The 23,130-nt window shown below is 41.6% G+C and overlaps 2 long non-coding RNA genes across 2 annotated transcripts; one reads left to right on the forward strand and one right to left on the reverse strand.

Moving 5' to 3' along the window:
• Positions 1-15,010: 15,010 nt before the first annotated feature.
• LOC109024320 (uncharacterized) lies at positions 15,011-18,374 on the reverse strand. Its single transcript, XR_002003797.1, has 2 exons — positions 18,316-18,374; positions 15,011-15,332 (listed from the first exon to the last, which is right to left on the reverse strand). It is a non-coding gene; the product is annotated as an uncharacterized lncRNA (long non-coding RNA).
• Positions 18,375-18,545: 171 nt separating this feature from the next.
• Positions 18,546-20,556, forward strand: LOC129529022 (uncharacterized). The gene is made up of 2 exons (XR_010132292.1): positions 18,546-19,302; positions 19,756-20,556. It is a non-coding gene; the product is annotated as an uncharacterized lncRNA (long non-coding RNA).
• The last annotated feature ends 2,574 nt before the right edge of the window (positions 20,557-23,130 follow it).

Here is a 23,130-nt window from a genome sequence, read left to right on the forward strand (position 1 = left end):
TGAGCTGAGGAGTCCAAGGGGTTCTTGTAAAATACACTGCCCCATATCTGGATCTGACCATCTGACTTCGAGTCCCCTGTCCTTTCAATGTCTCCACCTGGCCCACCTCAGGCCTCCCACCTACTTCCACTCCTGGAGGGACAGGCTCTCCACCCTATGTTGTGTCCTGTCTGTGACTGAGCCCTAAGTCTCAGGCCACACCTTTGTTCTCGTCTTTATTTCCTGATCCTGTCCTTGCCCACGTCCTGCACCCAGATCAGACCCCAAACCTCCTCTGGTATTTTTGTCTTCACCAATGTCCTGGTGTGGGACAGTTGGTCTACATGGTAACAGCAAAGCCTGCCAGGCAACTATCCTGTCTCTATCAGCACTGCCTTTACCACAGCGGCCTTGTCCTGCTGCCCACCTAGCAGCGGAATGCGATATTTTAGAGAACTTTTTCCTCTTAAGAAGAAAGGCAGCCTGTAAAAACTATGCTCTTTTTTTTCCTGCTCCATTTTCAGTGAAACCAGAGGACAGATGGTCATCGTCCCCCACGTTAAAGAAGAAAAAAATCTCACAATTAAAACTGAAATGACCAGCATGTAAAAATATCATCTCACCAGACTTCTAAAATACAAAATAAATAGCAACATTTCCTGATTGCAGTAAAGCTCAATGGTGGAGTTCTCTTTTTCAGAGTAGGCCAAATAATCATATAAGCTCACAAAACTCTAAAAGAACATAAATGATTTCTTTCATTTCCTAACCAAGGATTGTGAGGCACTAATTTACATGACCTCTGTCTGTCTTCGCAGCAGGGGACTTTAGTGCAGTTGTGTTCAGAAGGGAGTCTCATGAGGACCGGGGCCACTTAGAGCCTCAGTGCTATTTTCATGTCAGGAGACAAAAGTGGGAACAAAGCCGGCCTTCGTTTCAGATATGCAGGGGAGCTTGCTGCTGCACGAAGCTCTCAGAAATACTCGGAAGATGAACAATGGCTCCCAGAGAACATGAGCAAGACACATTTCAATTTCAGAAACAAATGCACATGAAAGATCATCTTTTATTGGAGAACATACGTTAAGTTATCCTCTTTTCAAAAACAACCAGGAAACAGTGACCTTTCCAATGCCTTCATCAGCTGCAGTTTTAGGAGAACATAATAAATGCCACTAGACACCGTGGAGCAGAAAACACAAGGATTCAACAAATTAAACTTTGGAACACACACCAAAGACACCCAGAGTGGACCTGTGTATACAGTCACTGCTATTGTATTATTTTTTCCATCAAAAAGTTGACATTCAGAATATTCAAGATATATGACTGCCCTGTCAGACTTCAAATTTGGATTTATTTCCTGTTGATGCTGTGTTTATTTAGCCTTGTATTAATGTCATGCATCAGAAATGGGTTTCCATGAAAACAAAATTTCTTACTTGACTTTCTGCTCTCCAAATTCAGCATGGATGCCAGTAAAAGAATGAGATGTTAGGTTAGGTTTGATGCGCTTATAGCTCTTTATATGTAAAAGTGTAGTCACTGAAATCTTTTCTGGTGTGATTTTCCTTCCATCATTTTGTTAATGAGAATGTATGAGTTAATAAGCTACAAAGAGCTAGAAATTAAATTAGGTTTAAAATTCAGGGAAATAGAATAAAGAGAATAGGCTTACACGTATATTGGGAAAGTGATCACATCTGGATGGTTTGGAGGGCCTCAGGAGAAAAGCCAGTTCCCTGTGCTAGAATTTGTCCTCTTTCCTGCTTTTACGGCTTGCACATAGGTTTGTATTGTCTTCCTGGGGTTTATTTTATCAGCAAGGTTTCATCACCACCACCAGCTTATTTTCAAACCAAGTATGATTGTTGTGACTTACAAATTTTCTTGTCTTCTTCTTGTTTCTACACTCACTTTCTTAGGCTCTGGGACTATGGAAAGGACAAATGACAACTGCCACGTGAGCTCACCTCAGTGCTAAGATGCCTTATGGGGCCTCCTGTATACTGGGGGCAAAGCTAACCCTGTTTCCAACTGATAGGGCTATGCATGTCTCCTCGGACTTGATACTCAGAGGTTTTTTTTTTTTTTAAGCTCAAAATATCAAGTAAAGTAAACTATTGAATCTTTCTTGGGAATGAACTGTTGTGTTGGCCAATAATGAACATGAACATGATGCATCTGAAAGTAGAAGATGCTAATCTTGCAAATCTATTTTCTTTTCCTTAATGAGTACAAAGAGATTTTTTTTTTTTTTTAAGTCTGTGGTCCTGCAGAAACCAAAAGATTATGGCATACAATTATCTCACTGTCAAAAATTACACTTTGGTTGAAAATGAAGTCTACTTTCTTGAATATTTAGCCTTTAATTTTTTTGTTTTGTTTTGTTTTGTTTTTTGAGACGGAGTTTTGCGCTTGTTGCCCAGGCTGGACTGCAATGGCGTGATCTCGGCTCACTGCAACCTCCACCTACCAGGTTCAAGCAATTCTCCTGCCTCAGCCTCCCAACTACAGCTGGGATTACAGGCATGCACCACCATGCCCAGCTAATTTTGTATTTTTTTTAAGTAGATATGAGGTTTCACCGTGTTAGCCACGCTGGTCTGGAATTCCTGACCTCAGGTGATCCTCCTGCCTCAGCCTCCCAAAGTGCTGGGATTACAGGCGTGAGCCACCATACCTGGCCTAATTAATCTCTCTTTTTCATTTAAGCTCATTCTCCATTACAAGTTAAGATATGACATCCAAGCATTTACTGAGGGCTAATAATGCAGATGCCTGACCCCAATGGCAGCCACACCTGGAGAGGTGCCCAGCACTTGCAACTCTGGTCAGAGGCTTGCTCCAGGGGTGAGGGGTAGGAGCAAAGTCATCCAGATGAGTGTTCATCTCTCTGGGAAGAAGAGGTCAGAGAGGGGTCTCGGGATAAAGTAGAACCAAAGACCTTGAAGGTCAGGCAAGCTTCAGAGAGACTTAACACAGGTAGTTGCCCAAGGCAGAAACTCTCCTCTATTTCACCCCATCCCAATTTATTTGTTAACTTTTACCTCTCAAACATCTCTTGACCACATCCACTTGTAAACTGCCCTCTTCCCACACTGTGGCTCAGCTACCACCACTCCTTCCTTCCTGGACGGTTGAAGCAGCCTTCTCTCCACGCTCTGTTCCTACACGCTCGCTGTTCTCTAACCCATTCTCCATGTGGCAGTCAGAAATGCAAAACTCATCCTGCCCTTCTCCATTGCAAACTTTCAAGGACTTCCCATTGTCTCTAGGATTGAGCCTAAACATTTTAATCCTTATGTCCCAGGCCCTTCACAACCTGACTCCTACTTGCTACTAACCTCATCTCATGATGCCCTGACTTGGTTCCCCCAGCACTCAAGTCTTAGTCGATTTGTTTAGCTCCTTAAAAACACCGTGCTCTTCTCTGTCTCTTTCTGTTTCTGTCTCCGTCTGTTTCTCTGTCTCTTGTTTCCTCCTCCATCTCCTGGCCTTCTACATACTATCCCCTTTGCCTGGAATCCAGTTCTTCTCTTTCTTGCCTGGCTATCTCCTGTTTATCCACTAAGAATCAGATTAAATATCACTTCACCTGGGAAGCCTTCCTTGACCCTCATGGAGATCATCAGAGTATTTTTCATACTTTATTATCCCTATTTGATTTTTTTTATTAGGCTATATATAGAAGTCCATAAATTATGGACTTCAGCCAAATCTATTTTTGTAAAGTCATATTCACCATGCCCATTTATGTTTATATTGTCTACGGCTGCCTTTATACTGCAGTAGCAGAGTAGTTGTGACAAGGAGGCATATGACCCACAAATCTCAATTATTATTATCTGGCCACTGACAGAATGAGTTTGCTAATCTCTGCTAGAAACAATTAGCTCAGATATCCCGGCATTATTCCATCATTATGACCTGGGACAGTGCCCAGCAGTAGTCATTTATTAGATATTTGTTGAATGGGTAAATAAATGAATGATTGTTGCACACACACAGGCAGAGGAACACAGCACTAAAGCCAGACAGTGGACACAACTGGATTACCTTTGCAAGAAGGTTTGCTATGTAGAAAAATACTAAGCACTGAGGTTCTTACTGCTGCTATTGCTGATACTATTTCTACCAGTTATGTATTGACTGTTTACCACATGCCACATACAGAGCGAACTGACTTACCTGGCTTTTCTCGTTTAATCCTCTCCACAATCTAACATGGCTGGTTCTATTGTGATACCTATTTTACACAGAAATCAACTGAGTCTGAGAAAATTCAAGGGACTGGCCATTGTTCTACAGCTAGGAAGTGGGCCATGGGGAGCCCAGCATTTTAATCTCTATGCTTCCAAATGTATTATCTCTCCTGTCTATTTGAGGATCGTGTCTTTAATTTCATTTTGCTTTGATGGAAAACATCTTTTTTTTGAGCAGTTGGCTAGGTAGCAAGGTGAATGGTTTTTTGTTTTGTTTTGTTTTGGTTTTTTTTGGTAGAAAATTGGCCTTCTGTATTGGAATTGGATTTCTCACATATTTTATTGCAGCCAAAGGTATAAAATACATTTTCAAAATAGTTATATTTTAGCTGAAAAAATGCCCTAGTATTCGGCTACCAAGAAAATTACAAAATTATAAAATCAGAAACTGCATGAGAGGGACTGGTAAGAACCACCATAACCAAACAATTTCAATTACAAACAGCAGCAGCATTGCCGAGAGGTGTTTTAGTAGTTAAGGAATATGAGTTTTCTCCTGTGTGTAAAGATCTGATGAGTGGTGGTGATTGGTTCAAGATGCCAAGGACATATCAGCTTTGCACTGGATTATAAATAGCACAGGTATTTCAGCACAGTGTCTGTGGTACTCAGCAGAATAAACAGTTATATCCTATACTGACAGAGTGGAGTAATGTTTAGAGTTTGACTTTGGCCTTCTTTTCGCTCCTAACTTCTCAAAGTTGGAATCACATTTTTATTCATTTATCTTCAATCCATGACATTATATGTGATTCATATTTTGTTTGTCTTTTTTCTTGCTTAGTGAGTTATTTACTCTAAAATAGGTCCATAGAATGAAGAAGAATTGAGTGCAAAATAAAAAGCCAAAGAAAACTTATATTTCCAAAATTTGATGAACTAGCTGGAAAAGGCAATATTCATGATTGATAAGGAAGCTTGCTTGGTTGAAGGACGAGGTTGTCCATCCAAAGAGAAAAATAATTTGAGCTTAGTGTCATGGCCGAAGTTAGAAGTGATGGAATTGAACATTTGAAGTAAAATCTTCAGTTTCTCTTATGATACAGTCCTTTTAAAAGTTTAACTATTTGAATTATTAAACAAAAACCTCCAAAGAAAAGCCCAGGACCAGATGGTCCTACTAGTGAATTCTACAAAACATTCAAAGAAGAATCAATACCAATTCTTCTAAAACTCTTCCAAAAAATAGATATGAGAGCATTCTTAGCTTATTCGATGAGGCCAGAACTACCTTGATACAAAAGTCAGGGGAAGACATCACAAGAAAAAAACAGACCAGTTTGCTCCATGAATACCGACATGAAATACCAACAAACCCAAGTTAGCAGCATATTGAAAGGGCTATGCACAGAACCAAGTGGGAATCATTTCAGAAACACAAGGGGTGGTTCAACATATCCAACTCAATCAATGTAAGGTACCACATTAGTAGAAGAAGGAGGGAGAAAAAAAGATCATCTCAACAGATGCAAAAAAAAAAAAAAAAAAAAAAAGAAAAACATTTGATGAAATTCAACACCCTGTCAAGGAAAAATAAAAACAAACACAAACATGAACTAGAAAGGAACTCTCTCAACTTGATAAAGGCCATTCATGAAAAACCAAAGCTCATTCATACTCAGTGGTGAAAGACTGACAGCTTTCCCCTAAGATTATGGACAAAACAAGGGTGCCCACTTTCACCATCTTTCCAGCATTGTTCTGGAATTCTGTCCAGAGAAGATAGGCAAGAAAAAGAAATTAAAAGACACCCAAATTGGAGAGGAAAAATAAAACTATCTCAAATTACAGATGATATAATCTTATATAAAAACCCTAAGGAACCCACACACACAAACTATTAGAACTACTTAATGATTTTATTAAGATCAACACAAAAATAAATGAATAGCAATGAATCATCTGAAAGGAAATTAAGAAAAATAATTCCACTTATAATAGTGGAATTTCAATAGAATGAAATACTTTAGAATCAATTTAACGAAGGAGGTGTAAGATATTACATTGAAAACTGTAAGATATTGTGGAAAGAAATTAAAGAAAATCTAAATAAATAGACATTCCATGTTCATGGTGGGAATATTAATATTAAGACAGTGACATGGTTCGGATGTTTGTCCCCTCCAAATCTCATGTTTAAATCTAATTCCCAAAGTTGGAGTTGGGACCTGGTAGGAGGTGTTTGTGTCACGGGGGTGAGTTCCTCATGAAGTGCCCTTCCCAAGGTAATGAGCTCTCATTCTGTTAGTTCACGAGAGTTGGCCCTCTAGAAGAGCCTGGCATCTCTCCTGGTCCCTCTCACCATGTGATACAACAGCTCTCCCTTTGCCTTCCACCATGATTGGAAGCTTCCTGAGGCTCTTGCCAACAGCAGATGACAGCACCATGCTTCCTGTACAGTCTGCAGAACCATGACCCAAAATAAACCTCTTTTTCTGTATAAATTAGCCAGCCTCAGGTATTTCTTTATAGCAACCCCAAAATGGACTAACACAAACAGCAATACTCTCCAAATCAATCTATAGATTAATTGTAATCCCTATCAAAATCCTGATGGCTTTCTATAAAGATAGAAAAACTGAACCTACAATTCTTATAAAAATTCAAGAGACTCAGAATAGCCAAATCTGTCTTGAAATGGAAGAACAAAGTTGTAGGACTCACACTTCCTGACTTGAAACTGACTACAATTCTACACTAATCAGGACGTATAACACTGGCATACGTATAGCCAGAGATCAAGGGAATAGAATTGAGAATAGAGGGGAAAAAAGCACAATATGTGGTCAATTGATTTGCAACAAGGGCTTCAACATAATTCAATGGGATGGAATAATCTTTTCAACAAATGGTGCAGAGACAGCTGTATATCACATGCAAAAGAATGAAATTTGACCTGTCTCATGTCACATACAAAAACTAAGTTAAATTGTATCAGAAACAGAAATTAAGTGCTAAAACACTGCTGAATGAAAGCAAAGATCTAAATAAATCAAAAGATATCCTGTGTCCATGGGTTGAAAAACTTAATGTTGTTAAGACAAATTGTTAAGCTCTTACAAAAAAAAAATGGGGTAATTTTTTATGACCTTAGATTTGGCAATGGTTTCTCAGATGTGACATCAAAAGTATAAACAACAAAAACATAAAATAGATAATTTAGACTTCATCAGTTTTAAAATCTTTTCTGTATCAAAGGATACTATCAAGAGTAAAAAGATAATCCACAGAATGAGAAAACATTATCAAATCACATATCTGATAAGTGTCTAACACCCAGAATACAAAGAATTATTATAACTCAACAACAAAGACTAACCTGATTAAAAATGGGCAAAAGCCCTGAATAGACGTTACTACAAAGACGTACAAATGGTCAACAGGCATATGAACAAATGTTCACCATCAATATCATTTGGGAAATTCAAATCAAAATTACAATAAGATAATACCACTCTGTACCCACTAAGATGGCAACAATAATAATAGTAAGCAAAGCATAGCAAGTGTTGGTGAGAATGAGAAGCAACTGGAACTCTTCCACCTTACTGGTGGAAAAGTAAAGCAATGCAGCCACTGTGTAACACAATCTAGCAGTTTCTCAGTAAACTAAACACAGAATTACCATATGAACCAGCAAAATCACTCCCAGGTATAAATCCAAAAGAATTGAAAACAGGTGTTTGAACAAAAATTTGTACATAAATATGTATAGTTGTGCAATTCACCATAGCTAAAGGTAGAAACCCCAAATGTCCAATCGATGAATAAGTAAAATGTGGTATATCCCCAAAATGGAATGGTATTCAGCCATAAAAAGGAATGAATTACTTATACATGCTAAAACATTGATGAACCTTCAATCCTTTACACTGTATGAAAGATGCCAGACATGGAGGTCACATATTGCTTGGTTTCATTTGCATGAAATGTCCAGAATAGGCAAATCAATAGACAGAAAGTAGATGAGTGGTTACTAGAAACTAGGGATAGAGAGTGATGGTAAGTGATAACTTCATAGGTACAGATTTCCTCTTAGGACAATAAAACATTCTAGAATAGAGAGTGATAATGGTAATGGTTGCACATGTGAATATACTTAATACCACTGAACTGTATGTTTCTCTGTTTACAAAAGCACTGTGTGTTCCCTACTAAAGGTTTCAGACACACAAAAGCAGTAAGAGAAAAATGAAATGTACCTGTATTCCTTAAAATTAACTACAGTTATTTTTTAAAATGTTGATCCTTCCAGTCTGTCATGTGCATATGGGTGTGTGCACACAGTATTTATTTTCATTTCTAACAAAACTGTTATTATACAGTACATAATGCTTTACATCTGTTTTCCTCCTTCCTATATCATGAACATTTTCCCATTGTCATTTTGTATTCTCCCACATCACATTAAATGCCTAGATATATTCCATCTTATGGATGTAACATAATTTATTTAGCCAATTTCTATTGTTGGATGGATTCTAACATTTTAGAGTTGGAATACACTACAGACATTATCGCATCCAACTTATTTCTTTCCCGAGGTTTATAGCTGTAAGCCTTAAACACATGGCACACAAAGACCATTCACATTTTGAAAACAGAGTTAATTTTCCACTTTCCAGCTGGATTTGGGTGTTGTATGGGCTTTGGATTCACCATTCAGGAACCTGAAAGATGGAAATGGTGGTGGGGGGTGTGGTTAGGAGGGGGAATGAGCCAGGTGTAAAATAGTGCCCAAACATCAAAATTCTATCCTGAATGGTTTTGTTTTCCTGAAAAATAGATATGGAAGACCACAAAATAGGTTGCATTGAATCTGTTGATGACAGTTCCATCATGCAAAATAGATAATGCCTCAGAGAGAAGCAAATAAGTAGCAGAGCCCATGGCAGTGAATGCCTCCTGTATTGAAGCAGTACTTTGCCTTACCCACAGTTCACAGAATGAGAACATCCCGTCACTTGGTCACGCTGTGCTGAGCTTCCCTTTGTGTTTCCAGAGGCGTATGAGCCAGGCATGAGAAGCAGTTCTTTACTTTTTCATTTTCATTGACGGTCAGAATCAGAGAAATCAGGATATTATCCAACAATATCTTTAGATCCAGGTGACTCATATCAGGGTGAAAGTAAATATGTTCATTCCTTGAGGTATATAAGAAACACAACACGTATTTTGGATGCCTTGAAAATCAGTGAAGCTGATATGTATGTTTCCTAAGACGTTTCTCATGATAGGTAAGGTTTTCTAGCTAAAGCCATTAGACCTTACTTGTCACCAGGTCATTTCTCTTGTGGGTGACTTCTTACTGACTCCTTCTGTTGGTTTAGTTGGGTGTAGGAGGGTGCAGATGAGGCCTCATTAAATTGGCTAGATTTAAGCTTAGGCATTAATCCAAGTCGGATTGGTTTTAAGAAGGATCATTTCTTGACCTTTCTTCCTATTACATTGAGTGGATTTTTCTTGCTGAGTTATAAGAGGAGGGCATATAACTCAGGCACCAATTATTTTCCTGTGTGTATATATATATATATATATGTAAACAGGAAAATAGATATTTATTTGTATTTAATGACTTGTGCCAGTTACAGAAGGATTTCTATATGGCCCCAGTATGTCTTGACTAACTTGATGAGCTTTACAGAATAAATATCTATTTATGTTTAGTTGCAAGCAAAAGACATAGAAATAATAATTAATATATATATAACATAAATATATATTATATGTTTATATATATTATTATTTCTATGTCTTTTGCTTCCCATTAGACTGTATTCATGGTACAGAGAAATTTTGAAAGGTTGTTCAACTGAATGAAAGATGAAATATTTATTTCCATTATGGTTTCTGGGCTTTATGTTTTGATTAGTAAGGCCTTCCATCTTCAACATTACTGTTTGTTTTTAATATTTCTTTGTATTTTATTTCTACATGTATATAGAGAGTGCCCCCTCTCCTACTTAGCTCTCTTAGCCACCCTGGATTTAGTTATTTTTTTTTAATATGGTGTGAGGCAGGGAGATGAGGAATACTATTTCAAGGCCACCAGCTATAAAACCTTGTTTTCCAATAACAGATGACTACTCAGAATGCATTTTCTCTCCTTGAAAATAAAACATAAAAGAAGTCCTGCTTGTTGACAGTGGTAGAAACTTCATTTTATATGAACTCCTAGCCACTGAACTCCCAACAGTCTTATTCCTAATAAAAGCTAACACAAAGCTTAGACATGTGTTTCTATAGCCTCTTGGTCACCCTTCTAAGGGAAGACATTCTAAAGTCATTCACAGGTTTATAAAATGCTTTCTCATAACTTGTGCCAGTTACAGACTAATTTCCATATGGCCCCAGTATGTCTTGACTAACTTGATGAACTTTATGGAATAAATAGATAAGTATAGGAGATAAGGTCAAAACCCTTAAGTCCAGAAAATTCTCTTAAGAAAGACTTCTCCTTTGTACCTGGTCCAGGGAATTTGATTTATATGCAATTGGCCATGGGGAAAAATAAGAGAACCACTGATGGGACGAAGCTTCCCAAGGGGTAGGACTTACAAGCAAGTCGTGGTGCTCAAGGTTTGCAGGGAGGTTTGTGACCTAGAATCTCAGTGATCCTGGCTTCAGCCTTCTACTCTTTTGATAATTTCTGTATGGTTTGGCTGCGTCCCCACCCAAATCTCATCCTGAATTTTAGCTCTCATAATTCCCATGTATCATGGGAGGTAACTGAATCACGGGGGCGGGTTTTTCCCATGCTGTTCTCATGATAGTGAATAAGTCTCACAAGATCTGATGGTTCTAAAGAGCAGTTCCCCTGCACGTGCTCTCTTGTCTGCCGCCATGTAACACGTGACTTTACTCCTCCTTCAGCTTCCGCCATGATTGTGAGACCTCCCCAGCCATGTGGAACTGAGTCCATTAAGCCTCTTTCCTTTATAAATTACCTAGTCTCAGGTGTTTCTTCATAGCAGTATGAAAATGAACTAATACAATTTCCTTGATGAAAGAGGATTTTTCCTTTGCTAGCAAAGGGAACACAGTTCAAACCAGCATCTGTCAGCTGAGATACCTTGTTCCTTCTTTGTTTACCAGACTATAGACAAGTGCAAAGAGCCTCTTCTAAATGCAGTGGAGCTAGGTAAGTTAACCAGAAGGAAGGAAAAGCACACTGAGTGATCCGGGGCACAACGACCACTGAATTATTCCAAAAGAACAAAATGTCGTCATCGATTGAACCATTTAGTCACACGAATTTCTCCAACTAGTGCATGTTGACCTTCTGGTGGAAGCATCGCCGCCCACAGAAACTTCCTGCCCTTGTTCCCAGAGCATTTCTTCCTAGCGTAGTAGCTCTGGTAGTGTTAGCAGAAGACTAGAGGTGACTCAGTAAGGAGGGGTGGACTATCCTGCCCCACATCACATGCTGAACTGAGAAAACGGCAAAGGCCAGAGGACATTGCTGAGTGGAGGCTGCGATGCTGTATTCGCCTTGATCTCTGATGCAATTAACAAATTCATAATGAACATATTCCACAAACTTCCCTCTGGAAACTTTTGGGAGCTATGCATGTTTTCTAGGAACCCAGTGAATTCAGGGAGGACTAAAGGTTTCCAGAGCGCAGTCCCCTCCTGGAGCTCACCTTGGCTTTTTCTTCTTACCCTCTTGAAATGTGTTCCTATTTAGTTCTTTAAAAACATGAGTCATGAGCCTGCCACGCTAGTACCTGCTGGGAGATGAGAGGGGAGACTTGTTTCAGTTAGAGTCTCTCCCTTATTCTTTTGTCAGTGTCTGGCCAGATGGAAATTGTCAAATTCTGTCATAGCAGGAAGCTCTGTGACTATCCAGGGTCATGAATTACGTTTTTTTTCCAAGCTAGAGAGTGAACCATTCTCAGGTCTAGAGGTTCCTTATAGGGATGGAATTCCAGGATTTCAGAGGGCTCTTCTTATGAAAAGAAAATATTGCTCAGGCACCAGTTCACTCATGTGTTTGTGTGTGCTGGCAAAGTAAAGATGGTTTCTTGGAATTGGGTTCAGTATCTTACACTTACTGGCACCTGAATGCCCATTTAATTGCTGTTAAACCCAGCCATAGACCTTTCTCTTTTCCAAGTTTTTGATCTCCCAGAAGTCCAAACGTACCATTAGGTGCAAAGGAACACCACACCTGCTTACAGCTCTGTGGTCATCACAGAGAAAGTTAGTGGGAAAAGGGCCTGGAGCTGGCTGAAGGTGCATGCTGGCTTGAGGCTGGCACCTCTACCCTTGGGATGTTGGCATCTGACCTTGTACTTGGGAACCTCGCCACAGAGAAGCAGATGGACCTGGGGCTGGAGCAGCCAAGAGACTCTGCTTCTGCATCCAGAGTGTTTGTGGCCGAGTGAGTCTCTAATTCACAATGTCAAATGAGCTTGCCTTCCACAGCCTCAACTCCCTTGGTGAAGGACAGGGGCTCTGCGCCAGATATACTTCAGAATGTACAAAGTGGAGCCTCTGTCTGAGCCCCTTCCTGAGAGCTGAGTGGATGCTCTACAAGGTGTGTCGACAGCTGGCTGCACAGGTGACCTCTGCTGGGACCCTGGAGAAGTCCCTTTGGCTGACGTGGCAGGAGGTGGCTCTGGGACACAGTGACATGTCCCCTGACAGGCCTAAGTGACAGAGGGTTGCTCGTTGCCTGGGCTTCAAACCAAGCTATGCTGTTTAGCAGACTGGAAGCAAAAACTAATATCAAGGGGGAGAAAAATCCGTGGAAGGGGTGTTGGGTGCCAGCATGCCTTTAGCACTTCCTATCTACCAGCCTGTGAGCTAGGGCGGCCATCGCAGGCTTATTGTTATGGTGTCCTTTTGATAGCTGAGACTGAAGGTTAGAGAGGTCATGACACTTGCCCCAGGTTACAATGTGAAGCCAAGGAGACAAGACCCCAGCCAAGACTATCTGAAATGAGACAAGACCCCCACTAAGGCTGTCCGACTCAGCCATATCAGGTAAATCCTTCAGGCCTATGCTGTGAGTAGAGATGGTATTTAACACAATCCTCCCAAAATCAACTGAAGATAGTGAGGGAAAAAAACAAAGTCTCCCCTCCCACCTTGACTCTTGCAGCTTGAACTCCCCTCCTCCTCGCGCCAGCAGCCTTGACCGTGTGACAGCAAAACCAAGTTTGCTTTAGCACATTCTGTCTCCTGACCTGCTGCAAAGATCTGGGGAGGAAGCTACTTTCTTTTATGCCCTGTAACTGTTTTTGGTATAAAGCCTTAGAAGATGAAGCCTATCCTGATTCATCTATTCCCCAAATATCTGTTTTTCTTCTCTCCCGGGGTCTGACCTTCTCCTCTTCTTTCTGCACAGTGTCGGCTGTCACAGATCGCAAATCTAAACGAGTCCTATAATTTCCCCAACAATGTCCAATTGGTGAACGTGGCAGCTGAATAGGCACTGTGTACGTATTGAAAACCCATAGGCAAGCAAAAATGACAGCCGCTTTTTTACAAATGTGACTGACACTTACCAACTCCTCCACCCCCCCACCCTCACTGGGGGTCTTATTATTTTCACAATTACTAGTTAGATAGAAAGCAGGTGTGTATGTGTGTGCGCACGTATGTGTGTGAAGCTTCCTGGTTGCTCAGATCCAAAGAGAGAATATGTTCTGTTTGTTTTAAAATCTTAAAAAAAATTAGCCTTCTTGCCTTTACTCTCCAGCTTACAGCCTACAGGTGCAGGAAAACCCCAACTGTGGTCCCTACTCAACCCTTTGTGCAAAGGGTGCAGACATTTCCTTCAAAAAGGTTAGGTGCTGATTTGCATGGGGCTTACATGTACTTAGCATATTGATTGCTCATTTCCAGCCCAAGGCTGCGCACCCAACCTCCGGCGCTGCCCCTCCCCTTCTGCCACCCACCTCACGCCTATCTGCTGCAGGTGGATTTTTAACTACAAATCCAACATGTATTTGGGGAGCTCCACCTTGAGGTGAGAAGCTCCTTCAGAATGATGGTGAGTACCTGGACCAGAAGGAATCATGTTTTAGAAAATACAGTAATAAAGTTTCAGGAAGACTCATGTTGCTATAATTTTAACATAATTTAAAGGCCAAGATGATATTCCTCAACATACAGAACTCAGTTTCTGTTTTTCTTTCTATCACTCTGGTGGGAAGAGTAAGTTGTATACTGACCAAGTGCAAGTCACAGGGGGTAAAGCTGAGACCTCCCCTAGAATTCCTTCTTAAGATCTCACATTTCCTTCCTATTCTGAAGGATATCAGTCAGTGCACATCTGTTAAGATGACCAACAATGTCTTGTACCACTGTTCTAGGGAGATCTGCCTTCCGCGTCTTCCTGGCTGACATTCTGTATTAGGGCCCCACATTTGCTCACACTTTTCTCCATATACACAGAGGCCATGTGGTTGCTTCATTTGTGTGTTAATTTTTTGTATATAACTGCTCCAATCTTCCTCCTGAGCTGTCCCATTTGCTTTATAAGAAAGGGGAGAAAAATTCTAGTTCATGCCAATCATCTTGGAGTTAGTCTCCTGAAATAATGTGTTTAGGATGGTAAACCTCAGTCGCAACTTTCAGATTTCTATCACCTTCCGTTCCTTTCCAAACCAAAAGATTAGGTGTAGAGGTACAGTGTGTTATGTGTTTGTGGCAGGGAAAGCAGGAAGCTGTAGATTTACAGGGCACCTAGGGAACCTTCATGCGTCCCCTCCTCGGGTATCTGCAGGGACGACCATTGTCACCCTGGTTGCTGCAAGTCACATGGTCCTACTGAGATCATATTTTCATTTCTATTGCTGAGTAACAAATTGTCCCTAAACTGAGAGGCTTAAGATTATTTTTCTCACAATGTAGTGGGTCAGAAATTTGGGAAGGGCTCAACCAGCCAGTCTCTCATGTTGTTCACACAAAATGTCAGCCAGGACTGCCATCATTTGAAAGCTCAACTGGTCAAATGTTCAGAATGACTGGCAGTCGACACTGGTCATCAGCTTGGAGTTGAACTGGGCTGGCAGCCAAAGGACTGACATGAGGTCGAATCATGGTGGTTTCAGGATAGTCGAGCTCTGTGCACAGCACCTAAGATGTCAGAGAACAAATGTCTCGCCAGCAAGGAAGAACCATGTTGCCTTGTAGCACCAGGTTTCAAGAGTAACACTGCACCACTCCAGCATAACCTGTGGTTAAAAATGACCTCGATCCTGCCTGTACTGAAGGGTAGAAAGTAACAGGGTTCTCAAAGAACATGTGTTGTGGCAGATATCATTGTGGACACATTTGGAAAATGCAGTCTGCCATGGCTGACCGGGTGTTATTCTAGATCTTTCTGTGCTAACCTCTCTTTGATGAATTATTATAACCTCCATTTAACCACTAGCTTGGAATGTGGGGTCACCTTGTTCCTTGCCCTAGTTCACCCCTAATGTAGAATGTTTGCTGGATTTCAACTTAACTACTTCCTCTATTTCCTCCTTTAGAGACCACCATGGCAGACACCCAGTGGTCTCTATTCCTTCCCCTTGAGTTTTGTAGGAGCTAGGAATTTAGGAAAGGAACCCTTTGTGACTTCTGAGATGAGTCATAAAAGGTGGTAGAGCTTGGGGTGCTCCCTCTTAGAGCACAGGCTGCATCCTACGATGAGGTGGCAGTGGCCACATGAGAAGGCCCTGGGGGTGTTCTTGCTGATAGCTCCACTGCTGTCCCACCTGACAGGCAGCACCAATGGCCAGACATGCAGGAGTGAGGATGGCTGCTGATGTTTCCTGCTCCTGCTCTTGAGTTACCCTCAGGTTTAAAGTCCTCAGTTGAAGCTGTAGATCTTACCAAGCAGAGATGAGCTGTTGCCCATCCTGAGTCCTGAGCCAAAGACAGTGAGAGATCAGAAAGTGGTTGCTGTTGTTTAAGCCACTAAATTTAGAGATGGTTTATTATGCAGTAATAGTAACTGGAACATCTGCTAACCCATTAGGATAAATACAAAGAAGGCAACATATGGACACATCATAATTAAACTGCCAAAAACCAAAGTCAAAGAGAAAAACATAGAAGGAGCCAGAGAAATTAACATGCTACATACAAGGAATTACAATTCAGAAAACTGATGATTTTATCTCAGAAAAAAATGAAGACCAGAAGACGGGGGAAAAATATTTTTAGACCATTGAAAACAAAACAAAAACTTTCAGCTCAAAAGTCTGAATCCATTGTGGTATCAAATGATGACTTTGGAGAGAGAAAGATCTGATTAGAATCCTAGTTTTATTGCCCTATTTCCAATCCTACAATGTGGCATTAATGCAAAAAATATGACATTAATATACAAAATATGACCCATGCAAGAATTTACACCTCTGAGCTCCAGTTTCCATATATTTTGTTTACAAAGAAAAAGTCCTATTGCAGCCATTTGACAGTGCCATTATGACATTCTATAAACAATAAACATGAAAATGCTTTGTAAACGGAACTAACACAAAGACTTAGCAGAATCTGAAGCAGACTTACTCTTGCTTTCCTTTGAGCACACATGAAAGATATGTATACAGTAGGGAAGACTAGAGTTCTAGAGTCAGATGTGTAAAGATTAGATGGCTCTTTTTACTACTCGCTGACTGAGATGACTTATACTGATTGATCATTCATCCTCTTTAAACTTCACTTTTTTATATCAAATGGTAAAGTAGTAGAATTACTTGAGAAAGCTGTTGCAAGGATTAAATGAGATACACAAAGATACTTCACTATGCTTGGTATACAGAGTGGCTCAACAAAGAGTAGGTTTTTTACTTTAGTGAAGTATATATTAAATGTACGTATTCATCATCGATTTGGGAAATGTATAAAAATGAGGCAATAGGATAATTCCCACTGTCCAACACTGAGCAGGTTGTTTATCTCCCTGAACCTTAGTTCCCCAGTTGTGGAAATGAATGCGAAGAGTCAGCACAGGGTGAATGTGAGGCTTGTGGAATGTATACGGCACTTGTGTGCTCAAACAAACGAAAGCAAAAGTAAGTCTGTTTCAGATTCTACTAATTATTTGCATTGGTTCAGTTTACAAAGCATCTTCATATTTATTGTCTATAGAATGTCATAATGGTGCTGTCAAATGGCTGCAATGGGACTTTTCTCTTCGTGAAGAAAATATATGGAAACTGGAGCTCAGAGGTGTCAGTCTTTGCCTGGGTCATATTTTACCGGAACAGCTAGATGGTTACTGCCACTCTGAAGTTCTCTCTGTGTAGACCCTCCCTCTCCACTTCCCTCATGTGATTTTCCATTGTTGGGAGTGGGTTCTATTTATACCACATCCCAGTAGGTTTTAAGGTGGTATATATGGTATTCAAATTTGCAAATTTGGCCGATTGTGACATCAGAAAATGTTATGGTGTAGCACAGCCACGAGGCTTGGGTTCAAGCCCCAGGTCTACCACTTGGGTGAGTTGGGGCAAGAGGCTTAACCTCACTACTCTCAGTTGGTTCCTCATTTGCCAAACGAGGATAATAGCAAAGTCTAGCTCACAGTGTTATGTGAAGGATTCATGAATTAATGTGTAAAACGTGCTTAGTACAGTAGCTGGCATGTTCTCAGTGCCACGTGGTGGCTGTTACTTATCTCCATGAGATTGCAAGCTCCATAAAGGCAGGGATTCTTGTTCATTCTGTTCATTGCTTGGTACATTGTGGTGTTTAATAAATTTTTGCTAAAAGTTGCTGAGTAAATTTTGTCCTTAAGTGCCTTCCGTATTGCTAATAATAAGAACAACACTAACTTCTAAAATAATTTTCGAAGTAACATGATCAGTAATAAGTGATGCTGTTCTCCTGTCTCTGCCCTGAGCTCAGTTGCCCCTTTGGTGCTGGCACTACAGACCCCCACACTGCAGGATGCCCAGAACACTCATTCTGTTTTCTGTTTCTGCCTCCCCCTGCCCAGCCTGGCGTGACTGGGGAGATATCTATCTCAAGGTGTTTCCACCTGCTTCCCCTTGAAGACGTTGATTTCCTTCTCAAAGTCTCCCACTAGGCTAAGCCCCCAAATCATGCTAGTTATGAATTTTACCAGAGCGGGACGGAATGATGCTTTAGGGACAGGGAACCTTCCCCAAACCCTGCAAATCACTCAGTTCCCCTTGAGAAAGAAATGGCTTGATTGGTGGCATTTGTTGGAAAGGGGCGGGCAGCGAGTGGCGGGGGGGCGGGGGGCACGGTTATTGAGTCACAATGTAGAAGTAAAAACACACAATTCAAAGTCTAAAATATTTTAAAGCTTCCGTGGACTCACAGGCCTCCCTTCCACTCACAGCCTTTTGAAGTAGCTCTGTGGACTTACACCAGAGAGATGAAAAGCTGAAATCCAGCTGCCGTTCATTCCTGCTTTGAGATTAGGAAAGGTAGAGCTGAATTTCGGCTATGATACTCGGAAGCTTTTCCCCAGCTGATGGAGGCCTGCCCTGGAGGTGCTCAGCTCCATCTCTGCTGTCCAGGCTGTGAGCAAGAACACCTAAGAAAAGCCAGCAGCCTCCTTCACTCTCCCTCCCCATCCATTCAGGTACAGGCCACAAGTCTGCAGCATCTCACTACAAAATTAGCACAGAGACAGTGATCACACCACGATGAAAAAAAAATAGATTAAAAAGAGAGGAAAAAAATCAGCTGCTAGAACAAAAGCCAAACAGAAATGTGTTCCTTAAATTATTAGTAGTGTATTAGAGGCGATTTAGCACTCACATGGCCATTCCTACAACTGCAGAGACCCTGCAACATATCTTATTCCCTTTGTAATGCGGATGGCACTGAGATTGCTCTCATCTTCTGGGCTTATAAGCAAATATATTTAATTTGGATGTAATACAGCCAGGAGGGTGATTTCTCCAGATGGCGATTTAAGCAACAGATCAAGAGATGAATTAAGCACCTCATTCCTTCAGATTTTAGGAGATCCCTGCAGGTGCCAGGGATCCTGCCTCCAGCTTAGGTCCAGGGGAAATTTCGGCCAAGATGAAGCCTCTCATTGGCTGCGTGAATTCCAGCCTCCTTCATTAACATGGTAATTATCCAATTAGTTAATGCTCCCTTCTTGAGTCGAGTAAGCTCCTGGGGGGTAAAAATTGTAGGTGGAATCTTAAGGCTATAATAGTGGTATTCTACTCCTTGAGGAGATGCATTTGATGGGTGTTTTTTCTACAGAACTTGATTCAGTTTAGAATGTGAATCAAGGTGAAAACAAAACAAATCTAGTAGCAATCAATAGAATTTCTCTATGGTAGATCTGAGTAATTTGAGATTAATTAGCACAAAGCAAGCTAAATCAAACCAACCAATGCTTAGTGTCTTTATGAGCAAGATCTCAAAAGGGGACCTTTAAGGTAGTTATTAGCTGGCAGCTCAGAGACTAGCTTTAGGGGGTTTGTGTAGTTCTGCAGACAGGATTGCAAGGCCAGCTGGTATGTGCACTTTTTGGGGGAAAAGAGTCCTTATTTCTTCATCAAATTCTTTACAGAAGAGTGCCGTTCTCCCCGCTGTCTTAGGAGTTACAGAACATTTAAAAGATGATTTGCAGACAGATTAAGGACTTCAGAAGGAGAGATGACACCAGACCTGGGTCTTGCAGATGCAAACTGCTGTCAAGTGTGAGAGGAGGGGAGTATTATTCACCAGTGGCAGATATGCTGGGCATCCGGGCAGAATGATAAGAGCTGCGGCCCTGCAGCCAGTCCCTGCATTTGCACCCTGAGTTTGCCATGAGCTGTGTGACCTTAGTCAAGTTTCTCAACCTTTCTGTGCCTCAGCTTCCTTCTCTGAAAAATGGGGATCATGTTTTGCACACAGCCCAACACACAGCAAATATTCAGTGACTGCTGCTGCTTTCTGCCATGGCTAAAGGTGGTGTTGTGGTTTTCCTTCCAGGTTTTTATGCTTTAATTTCCTAACTGTTCCTGCATTACTTAACAGTTGATGACGTGTGGGGCCAAGCTCTTGGCACACGTGAGCACGGTTGATATTCAAGGAGTGTTAACTCGGGTCCATTTTTCTTTCCATCGAACACAGCCTCCTGGTAAAAGAGCCATTCAGGATGCCTGGAGGAGCCCAGATTTCAAATCTGATGAAGGCTGCAGTTCTATAAATTCCCTCCCTCTTTTGTGCTGATGGCAACGACTTTTATATGTATTTTCATGTCTTTCTCTCCAGAGATAAATTTTGTGGCCTGCCACTGAATCTGCTTCCTAAAATGTAGCTTGGAGATTTTATTTGAGATAAACTATCATGTGAATAAATATAGATACTATATTTTAATCTGGGAGCATTCCATTTGGAACCTTTTTTTTAAAGTCAACATTAGTGGTGCCATCATTCAAAGGATATGGACATTTGGGGGAAATTTACATCCAACTGTGACTGAGAACCTTTTGCCAGGATAATATCTGTTTCTCTGAAAATGACAATGGCTATGGACGTAAAGCATGATCTCAGATTGCAGTCCCGAAATCAGGAAGGTCCATTTCAACACATCTCCTGGCCCCTGTGGCAAGCTACAATGCTGGTATGCTCGCATGGCAGGGTCTCTGCCTTGCAGGTAACACGTGTCCATCTGAGAATAGTAAAGGAGGTTCATTTGTTCATGTGCTGGTGGTGCTGAGGAGTTTCACAGAGGCTGGAAAACAGGGGCTGGCAATTGATTCCCCCAAGAGCCCTCCGTTTCACATTGCCCCACCCCAGGGACCATGGGAGATGATCATGGGAGAGGAAGGTAAACATGCATCAGTGGAGCGGGAGAGTGACGGGGTGAAGAAACAGGAAACTGCGATCACTGTGGGATGTTGCCCTTTTTTCATGACCACGAAGATGCAAAATGCTGAGCCTTGTTATTTCTGGCCCAGGTAGGCATTGGTGCTTCCATTTAATTAGCGTATCATAGAATCAGATTATTGACCATGGGTTGGGTCCACACAAAACCCCTGAGCGCCTAAGCCCGGGGGAGCCCTAAGCTCTCCTTGTCCGAGAGTCGTTAGGGAGGCACCCTAGGAGCCCCTGCAGGGTTCTAGGGGCCAATTGATCTCATAGCTTTTAGGGAGAAAATGCCCGTAACAATACTTTCTTTCTCATCTGTGCAATATGCAATAAATTCATCTACCCACAAACTGAAACATGAACAACTGCTTAAGTATCACAAAGCAGTCCATGATACACCTAAAAAGATGCTGTTCCAGGAAAGTAACAAAATTGCCTGTTCTCCATGCCTCACTCCATTTATGGACTTTCAGTTCTCCGGTAATAGGGTGGGGGGTGATGACAAAGCGAGACCACACCAGAGGCTGTGTGATTTGTGGAAACTTTGAATAACTCTTTTTATTCCAGGCCCTTTCCAGTGAAGGTCCATTTTACGATTTGTACAAACCAACATTGTTTTGCGGGAAACTGACCCAGAGGTCAAATTAGCTGGAATTTAATCTATAAAATGGATTCATTTGCACCTCATTAGAACATAAAAGCAAATCCAAGTTCACATGGGGAGGTGGGGGAGGGCAAGGCAGTACTAACAGAAGAAAAGATGTTGGCTGAAAACATGTTTTGAAAACAAGGTGTTAGATGATAAAATATGGCAAAAAAAGCAAATGGAGAATCCACAAACACATATGGGTTAACTCTACTCCAGCACACTGGGCCTGTGAGAAACAGATTGAGCTTGCACCTTCAAGGCCGTTGTGATCAATGGGAGAGCAGACATGCAAACAATGGAAGGTAAGGGGGCTGGTGTCACCTGAGGATGAGGAGAAGGCTAAGCAGAGGCAGGAGAGAGCCTCTCTGATTAGAGAGGCAGAGATGGAATCCGGGAGTCTGGCATCAAGGGGAGCCTAGGGCATGAATATGATGCTGTTCAGCTGTGTCTGTGTTCACAGAGGCACCAAGACAGGTACCAGGTTGTAGATGCCAAGGACGGAGAACATTTGAAGAAGGCATGGACAGTTGGCAGAGGCAACTGAGGTGCTAAGTGGGAGCAGATGGGAGGGGCGCTGGGGACGGAGGAGCACCTTGGGGCTCTGAGAGACTGGCTTTGAGGGCACTAGCCCTGAAGCCTGTTCTGTGGGTTATAATCCAAGCCAAGTGGTATCTCGTTTAAAAAAGGTGGCCAGATTTCTGATGGCATCTCTTCAAGGTATACATCCATGGCAGGGATGAGTCAGTACCCAGCCTTGCTGGACATGGAATCAGGCCACAGAGCCTGGTCACGTAGTGCCATGTAAGTGTCAGTGGGAAGCCTCTCTTACAGTATACCTGGGCGTTTCCTGTTGTCTCCTCCCTGAAATGTTTTCTGAACAACTTCTGAAACATCAGTGTTTCTCTAAAAGAAAGTGAGGAACCTCTGTAAAACACCTTCTTTTTCTTTTGAAATGGGATCTCACTCTGTCTCCCAGACTAGAGAGCAGTAACTCCGTAACAGCTCACTATAGCTAGCCTCAACCTCCAGGGCTCAAGCAATCCTCCCACCTCACCCTCTGGACTAGCTGGGACTACAGGCATGTGCTACCAGGCCTGGCTAAATTTTTTTCTTTTTTTTTTATAGAGACAGGGGTCTCCCTATGTTGCCCAGGCTGGCCTTGAACTCCTGAGCTCAAGCAATCCTCCCACCTTGGCCTCCCAAACTACTGGGCTTACAGGCATAAGCCACTGTGATTCTTAAACCCTGCCCATCTCTGTCTACTCCTCTCTCCAGACCACAGCTCTCCAGGACTAACTCCTATTTAGGAAGCATAGAGAAAAGTCTGACAATTAAAAGTGTTTTGTTTGTTGGGTGATGAATTTCCAGGGCCTCCATCTACTGTGTAGCACTTAATCGTTACTTTTTGTAATATTGTGACTAACCGTCCTGGCCATG

Source organism: Gorilla gorilla, chromosome 21, assembly GCF_029281585.2.
Source record: "Gorilla gorilla gorilla isolate KB3781 chromosome 21, NHGRI_mGorGor1-v2.1_pri, whole genome shotgun sequence".
Classification (NCBI taxonomy): Eukaryota; Metazoa; Chordata; class Mammalia; order Primates; family Hominidae; genus Gorilla; species Gorilla gorilla.